Source organism: Peromyscus leucopus, chromosome 8b, assembly GCF_004664715.2.
Source record: "Peromyscus leucopus breed LL Stock chromosome 8b, UCI_PerLeu_2.1, whole genome shotgun sequence".
Taxonomy (NCBI): Eukaryota; Metazoa; Chordata; class Mammalia; order Rodentia; family Cricetidae; genus Peromyscus; species Peromyscus leucopus.
Genome location: NC_051086.1, coordinates 99,815,124 through 99,821,123, shown reverse-complemented (window position 1 = coordinate 99,821,123; position 6,000 = coordinate 99,815,124).

Genomic DNA, 6,000 nt, shown 5'->3' with positions numbered 1-6,000 from the left:
ATCCAGGACAGGCACCAAAACTACACAGAGAAACTCTATCTTGAAAAACCAAAAAAAAATAAAAAATAAAATAAAATAAAATAAAAAAATGAATAAATAAATAAATCTTAAAAAAAAACAAAAACAAAAACAAAAAAACCTATACATGGCTCTGTGGTTCTTGTCCTTGCCTGCTCATTTAATTTCCTTCCACTGTGTGTATTTTGTATTTGCATTTGGCTTCAGAGTCACTACACAGCCCATACTGGTCTAACAGTGCTGGTTCTAAGAGCACTGGTTCAATTCCCAGCGACCATATGGTGGCTCACAATCACCTGTAACTGCAGTTCCAGGGGCCTTCCATGTCCTCTTCTGCCCTCCAAGGGCAGTGTATGCATGTGGTGTTGATGCATACACATATAACAAAGATGAAGCCGGGCCCAGCACTTGGGAGCCAGAAGCAGGTGGATCTCTGGGAGTTCGAGGCCAGCCTGGTCTATAAAGCAAGTTCCAGGACAGCTAGAGCTGTTATGCAGAGAAACCCTGTCTCAAAAAACAAAAACAAAGGCCATGTGGTGGAGACCCAAGCCTTTAATCCCAGCACTCTGGTGGCAGAGGCAGGCGGATCTCTGTGAGTTTGAGGCCAGCCTGGTCTACAGAGCAAGATCCAGGACAGGCACCAAAACATCACAGAGAAACCCTGTCTCGGGACGAACACACACACACACACACACACACACACACACACACACACACACACACACACACAAATAAAACAAAAATGAATAAAATTACAAATTTATAAGGGTCTTTCTTTGGATCACCAGCTCCTGGACAATGACATGGAGACATTTTTTTTTTTGTTTGTTTTGTTTTGTTGAGACAGCATTTCCTTGGCTGTCCTGGAACTTGCTCTGTAGAGCAGGCTGGCCTCAAACTCAGATTCACTGCCTCTGATCCTGAATGCTGAGATTAAAGGCGTGAACCACTGCCTTCCAGCTGATGCAGAGACTTATTATCAATTATGAAAGCTTGACCTTAGCTTAGGCTTGTTCCCAACTAGCTCTTAAAAACTTAAACTAACCAACTTATGTTAATCTACATTCTGCCATGTGGCACATTACCTCTCCTCAGTTCCGTATGCCTGACTTCCTCTTGAGTCTGGCTGGTAAAACTCCCACCTCAGATTCTTTCCCAGAGTTCCTATACTGCCTGGAAGTCCCGCCGACCCTCTCTGCCTAGCTATTGACCTTAGGCAGGTGAGGTTAAAAAGAGACAAGTCTTCACACAGTGTACAAAAAGATTATCCCAACACAAATTTAAAAAAGAACAGCAACAAAAAGAGCAACAGATACTCTAAACTTCTGGGTCATCTCTCCACCTCCTCCTCTGTGCTCGCTTGTGCACGTGTCTGGTTTCCAGGGTCTTGCTATGTCGCCTAGGCTGCCCACAGCCTTGCAGTCCCTAGTTAAGCCTTAGCTTTCTGAATATGTACCACCATGTCTGGCTTTTATTAATTCCCTCACTTGATTCATAAATTACATTAGCTGTTGGAAAATGACTGGCACTTATGGTACTGGTCTCATATAACCCAGGCTGGCCTCAAACTTGCTATATGACCAAGGCTGACCTTAAACTTTGTTTTTCTCCCGAGACAAGCTCTCACTAGGTAGCTCAGGCTGGTCTGGAACTCACAGATCTGCCTGTTCCTGTCTCCTATGTTCTGGCATTAAAGGTATATGAATTGACATCATTCAGAGGTCCAAACCCAGAGTTTAGTGTATGCTAGACAAATACTCTACCAACTGAGCTACATTCACAGTCTCCCTCCCTCCCTCCCCCTTCTTTCCTTCCTTCCTTCCTTTTCTTCTTTCTTTCCTTTTTCCTCTATAGCCTTCTATGATAGTGAATGAATTTACAGCCCTTTGGAAATTAAGGTCTGGGGTCTGAGTCACAAGCCCTGCATTCCATAAGATCTGGACCCCTTCAGGGTGGTTGACAAGTTGTGTGGCCTCTCTGGGAAGATAATTATTATACAGGCTTCTTGAGGATTAAGGTCTCAGCCGGTCTCCTCACTTGTAATCACTCAGTTAATGGCTCCTGTTAGCCTTTCCTGTGTAAACTCACTGCACTTCCTTTTTCTCTAATATTTGTTGGTTTCCTTAGAGCTGGAGTTACAGGTGGTTTTGAGTCAGGAACTGAGCTCCAGTCCTCTGCAAAAGCAGCAAGCACTATTAACCAGTAATCCATCTGTGTAGCCCGTAGCCCCTAATTGTGTCCCCCCCCCTTGTTTCTTTGTTTGTATTTATTTATTTGGGCAAAACACTTGTACATGTGCCAAATGCCAACTTTTGGAAATTGGTTCTCTCTTTCTACCAGGTGGTTTCTACAGAAATTGGGCCATCAGCGTGGTGGCAAGTGCCTTTACCTGCTGAGCCATTTCTCTGGCCCTTCATGGATATTAAAACAGAAGCTTTTCAGTATGGTATTTTATGACGCTGGGGACTATTTCCTGGGCTAGGCAAGTGTCTACCAGAGGCCCTCCTCTCTCTCACTGGTTCCTTCTTTTCTTATCTTTTTTTTTTTTTTAACGAGACAAAGTTTTTCTGTGTAGCTTTGGAACCTGTCCTGGAACTTGCTCTGTAGTCCAGGCTGGCCTTGAACTTACAGAGCTCCACCTGCCTCTGCCTCCCCAGTGCTAGGATTAAAGGTGTGTGCCACCACCACCCAGCTTGTTTTTTGTTTTTTTTTGTTGTTTTAAATTTTCTGAGATAAGCTGTCCCTGAGCTGCCTAGATTGGCCTTAACCTCACATGTAGCCCAGGTAGGCCTCAACCATTTGATCCTCTGGCATCCTTCCAAGGAGCTGGCATTACAAGACTTCACTGTATGCCTATGCCTTCACCTTGCATGTGTGTGTGTGTGTGTGTTGTTTTAAATATTTGTTTCTTTTTTTTTTTTTTTTTTTTTTTTTGGTTTTTCGAGACAGGGTTTCTCTGTGTAGCTTTGCGCCTTTCCTGGAACTCACTTGGTAGCCCAGGCTGGCCTCGAACTCACAGAGATCCACCTGGCTCTGCCTCCCGAGTGCTGGGATTAAAGGTGTGCGCCACCACCACCCGGCTCTAAATATTTGTTTCTTTCATGTGTTTTGCCTTTATGAATGCTGTGCACCATGTGCATACAATGCCCTCAGAGGCCAGAAGAGATTGCTGGGGTGCCCTTAACTAGGGAGCCATATCTCTAGCCTTCTGTATGTGATTTCAGTAGTTCCCTAAATTCATTTTGCAGAGTTCTTGTGTGCCTTTGAAATACATGCTGCTCACACATTTTAATAAGCATTTTATATAAATTCCTTCTTTGCATGAAGGTGATTTTGTAACTTAGTATAACTTTGGTGGGGGTGGGTATATTATAAAGAGATTCCTGTCTCCCGGATGTTAATACTTAAATGATCTTTGTGCAATTGAAAGCCCCCCCATGCTAATGATGGTGAGTTTGACAACATATTTATCTCTGCATTTCTATAAGATGGAAAGGCATGTCGTGGCAATGAAAAGTCTGAGGTTCGGTAGGGCCTCGCAGACTGGGAAAACATTATTTTCTCTGTCTCTAGTACCTGTCAGGCATCTGCCATGTTCACTCCCTGCAAGCTGTGTGGTATTGCACACAGTATTTAACCCTTTCAAGACTCAGTAGCAAGTATTTGCTCCAGTCACTGGGATGTTTCAGGAAAAGATGCCTGGTGGTGGTGGAGCACACACCTTGGATCCTAGCACTTGAGAAGCAGAGGTAGGCAGACCTCTGAGTTCGAGACCAGCCAGGGCTAAACAGAGAAAGCCTGTCTTGAAAATCCAAAAAGAAAGGAGAACTACCTGCCTTGGTGCCTGGTACATAGCAGGGACCAGACCCTGGAGTGTCTGTTGGTGGTCCTCCCTCTCGTTTTTTCTGGGTCACCCCAGCTGTAGGTTACTAGACAAGGGAGTTCATCTTTCTTTCTTTTGCACTCACTTGTCTCCCCAGTGCCGCTGCAGGATTTTACATACAGGGATCCTTTCTGTTCACTCACTCATGCAGAGAAACTTGGAATATCTACAATGGAGAAAAGATGGAAAAGACTTTTTTTTTTTTTTAGGTTAAGAAGGCATTAACTTATTTTCATTGTTTGTAGAGGGGTCTCATATGGCCCTAAGTCAATAGAGAGCCATGCTTTTTGGTTCTGTAGCCACGCCCAGTGGCCAAGGATGACCTTGAATTCCTGACCTTCCTGACTCTACCTCCTAGGTACTGGCAAAAAAGCCATGTGCCACATGCCTAGCTCCACTCAGCAAATTTCAGAAAATAAATTTTAATTCATTAACTAATTAATGGCTTTGAGATAGGGTCTTGTTGTAACTCTTTTTTGTTTGTTTTTTTCAAGACAGGGTTTCTCTGTATAGCCCTGGCCATGGTGGATCTCACTCTGCAGACCACAGAGATCCGCCTGCCTCGGTCTCCATAGTGCTGGGATTAAAGGCAGGTGCCACCACGGCCCTGCTCTCCGTGTGACTCTTGCTGACCTGGAACATAGTACATAGCCCAGGCTGGCCTCTAACTCACAGAGAGCTGAACTCCGAGATTAAAGATAAGCACACACCTAGGCCGAGCTAAAAGGAAGCATTTTAATTAATTGGGATCTACTGAGTTTGAAGTGCACCAGGGACAAATGAGCAGAGAGATGTTTCAAAGTCACAGCTTTGGGGCTGGTGAGATGGTTCCTTGACTAAAGAGGCTTGCTCAAAGGCCTGATGGGCTGAGTTCAGTCCCCAGAGCCTACAAGATGGAAGGAGAGAACCTACTTCCAGAAGTTGTCCTCTGAACTCCACGTGGGCACCCTTCCATGGCATGTGTGAACATTGGCCCTCACTACATGTTTTTTTTTTTTAAAGACACAGTCTCACTATGTAGTCTTGGCTGTTGGGGAATGTACACAGATCTTCCTGTCTTGCCTCCCAAGTGTTGGGATTAAAAAGACATGTGCCACTAGGCTCTACCCAAAAGAACGATTTATTGTTGTTGTTTTTAGAGTCAGCGTTACTCTGCTCTGACAGGCTGGTCTCAATTCAGAGTGTTTGCTCTGCCTCAAGAGTACACTGGCAAGAAATGTTTTTTAAAGGTAGAAGATCTGGACTCAAAATACAGATTTGTGAGTCATTAGAAAGTAGGTGGTGGTGGTGCATACCTTTGATCCCAGCAAAATACCCATAACCATTAAAAAGAAAAAGCCAAGTGCAGGCCGGGTGTGATAGCTCATGCTGTGAACCCACATTCAGGATTCAGGAGTCTACAACAGAAAGATCAATACAAGTCCGTGGCCAGCTTGGGCTACAGAGTGAGACCCTGTCTCAAAAACAACAGAAGGGCTAGAGAGATGCCTCCGTAGTTGGAATTTCCTGTGCAAACATAAGGAGCAGAGTTTGGATCATAGCACACAGATTACAAGATGGAGACCCGCTTGGGCAGTGGTGGCACACGCCTTTAATCCCAGCACTCTGAGTTCCAGGCCAGCCTGGGCTACAGTGAGTTCCAAGGCTGCCAAGGCTACAGAGAAGCCCTGCCTCAAGAAAGAAAAAGAAAAAAAAAGAAAGTGGTAATGGAAGGGGTTGATGCATCCCAGTAGAGGAAATATAGTAGTAATTGAAAAAAAAGCCTGTGATAAAACTCCCAGAAACAATTAAAAGAATGCTTGATGAAGAGAAAGATTTTGGTGTGACAAAGGACAGGCCCAAGGTGACAGAAAACAAAACCGTTTTCTGCAAAGTCACAGGGAGTTCAATAGGAGCGAGAAACCTAACACATCATTGGGTTCAGCAAGGTGACCTTGTAGAGTTTTAGTGGAGCTATGGGGACGGCAACAGATTGCAGTGGATTCAGGAGTGAGTGGGAGTGGAGGGGGTGGAGGCAGCTGGCACGGGCATTTCTTCAAGCCGTTTGGCCGACGAGCATAATGGTGGTAATAGAGTTGAGAATTATTATTTTTCCCAGT